Source organism: Nannospalax galili, unplaced genomic scaffold (assembly GCF_000622305.1).
Source record: "Nannospalax galili isolate Female #2095 unplaced genomic scaffold, S.galili_v1.0 scaffold369, whole genome shotgun sequence".
NCBI classification, from domain to species: Eukaryota; Metazoa; Chordata; class Mammalia; order Rodentia; family Spalacidae; genus Nannospalax; species Nannospalax galili.
In genome coordinates this window covers 35,791-38,505 of record NW_008360318.1, presented here as the reverse complement: position 1 = coordinate 38,505, position 2,715 = coordinate 35,791, and the positions used below count along the sequence as shown (strand labels likewise).

Genomic DNA, 2,715 nt, shown 5'->3' with positions numbered 1-2,715 from the left:
ACACACACACACACACACACACACACACACACACACACACACACTGGGTTAGGCATTCCCACTAAAGGATTGGCCTATGGAAGTAGCTAAAGGTGATACTGTTGTGCAACTTCTATGTTGTACATCTGATTTAGTAAAGACATGCTTCCAGGAGGAAGCTGGGGCACATGAGGTAATGGCAGCTGTCCCTACCCTGCAGGAAGACCTTACTACAAACCTAGAGGTGACCAGATGATCTCTGCTCCACTTGGAGAGCAGGAAACTTAAAACAGAACATACTGAAGTGTCAGAACAGTTGTAATCAAGGTTCCCTAATTCTGCCATTCAAGTTTTCATATTAAGCAGTGCTCACAGAAGCTCTCTCTGTGCTCATCCACCAAGCAGTGCCCCAGAGAGAGGGGTCAGGGTATGAAATAAAGACTCTTAAACTTTACCAGAGCCCAATTCTCTAACTCTGGGTACAGTCCAGGAATTAACGTTCTTAATGTATTTTCCAGGTAATTATTTTCAAGCCTGCCTGGACTGATAGCTGAGTCATTTAGGCAAATCTGCAGGTGTGCATTAGGGAAGGAAAGACTGCACAAACTTTGTCTAAAGCTAGAGAGGATCCTTTGTAGATGGTGTGCTACCGTATAAAGCTGTTTAAAACATGTTTACCAGTAAACATTGTTTATAGCAGCAGGACAGATTGGGTCACTTGGTATTTCCTTAATTCATCTCTGAAATCTAGATATCAAAAATCTGTCGAAGGACCCTAAAATGAGTAGCAGTGTATCTGCAAGAAGGTTGATGAGATTGAGGAGTGACATAGATTTCAGAACATTTTTAACTACCTGGAATGAAATTTCATGCCTCAGAAGTCTCTCCATTTCCCCTCCTCGCAGAACCCCAAAACCAATTTTTAAAAATGTAACTTAAAAAAAATATTTATTTTTATGTGTATGTGTGTATTGCCTACATGTAGGTAAGCACACCCGTATCGTGTAATTCCCAGAGGACAAAAGAGGCTGTCGGATCCCCTAGGACTGGAGTTACAGACAGTTGTTAGCTGCCATGTGGGTGCTGGGATTCAAACCCGGCTCCTCTGCAAGGACAGCCAGTGTTCTTAACCGCTGAGCCATCTCTCCAGCCCCAAATGTAACACATTTCTCTGATGATAATGGTGTTGAGCATCTTTTTGTGCATCTGTTGACCATTGCCTCACTTCCAACTCCCCCCACATCTTCCCATCACTTTTTTTCTGATAATAACTTCATGTACTCTTTCTTCTTCTTTTATTTATTTATTTATTTATTTATTTATTTATTTATTTATTTATTTATTTATTTATTTATTTTTATGGGGCTTTTGGCTACTCTAACATCTCACCCTCTTAAGAGGTAACCCTAAAATCTTGTAAGGATTAGATACAAGTTCCCAAATACTTTAAATATTTTTGTCTGCAAGAGTATGTTGCTAAGAGGCACAGGGACATTTTGACTTTTAGCCAAGAAACTGGCTACTTTTCTTTGGGGTCTTTTTACCTTAACTGCCTAGCCAATTCCTACCTCCTATTCTTATCACAACATCCTCTGAAGAGGTTACCCAAATTGCCAGTATGGAATAGGGATGCAGACTGCTCTGGCTTCTTCCATGCTGAACAAGGATGCAGGGTGAGGCAGTTGGAGTACCCCTTCAGTCTGTCTACAAGACTCCCAAACTGCATAACTCTTTGTGTATATGTGTGTATGTGTGTGTGCTTGAATCATGAATGGGAGATGTGAAGGAGAAGTAAAAGCAAGAGTAATTATCATTACAAGTTCTAGACAGGGAACTAGAAAAAAGAACGGGGCAATTTTCAAATGTTCATATGAGTCCATTGGAATTTCTTGACAAGGGATTCCAAAAGCATCCCTCTGTTGGGTTCCTCTTCATTTTTGTCTTCCAAAGCTGGACTCTAGAGTGATGGATTCAGGATTTGCTTTCAGGTATTTTGGAAAGTCTTTACCCAGCATGGGTGCCTTTTCTTCCTAGCCTTCCCCAGATTATATACTTTAGCCCTCCCAAAATCCAGTAGGCCATTTATGATTAGGGTCAAATTACATACAGTTGGCTGGGAGGAGTGGCTGGATACTCCAGTGAGAGTCCAATGACCCTGCTAGGCTCTCCTTTAATGAATGAGCACAACCATCAACTGTTGCAGGTTCTCCTCAGGCCAGCTGTGAAGACCCTGACCTGGATCAGGTCCCCTGACAATTAGTGGGGGCAAGAGGCATGGAGTCAACGCACAGACCCCGGGAGTTGGGTAGAAGCAAGCATTAGGTGAGGTGCTGCAGGCTCATTTAATGCAGGAGGGGGCAGGACTTATATTTCCCTTTTCTCCGCCCCCAAGTCCCTTTAGTCAGTGTATCGTTTTCTGATTGGTCCACGCCATGCAGGCTGTCAGCAGTCACTGGGCTCGCCAGCAGGGTACAGAGGTGTGGGCTCCTTTTGTCGGGCTACTTGTGGACCAAGAAGTGAAGTGAATTCTCGCTGAATCCCAGGGCTCTGGGTCTGCGCCACCTTTGGAGGCCTCCTGCTACAATCAACAAGCCCAATTGTGACTATGTTTAGCAATCAGGCTGAGCCGATGTCATGATGATGGTAGTTATTTCGTGCAGAAGGGATTGCTGTATAGCATCATCTTATTAAAAGGACCTGGAATTTAAAGGGATTTGGTGCTAGGAGCCACATATC

General features: G+C 43.2%; 1 protein-coding gene across 1 annotated transcript in view; it reads left to right on the top strand.

Annotated features, from left to right (window-relative positions):
• Dnajc13 (DnaJ heat shock protein family (Hsp40) member C13) overlaps positions 1-2,715 on the top strand; it is a 133,638-nt gene that overhangs the window by 106,295 nt on the left and 24,628 nt on the right. The window lies entirely within an intron of this gene.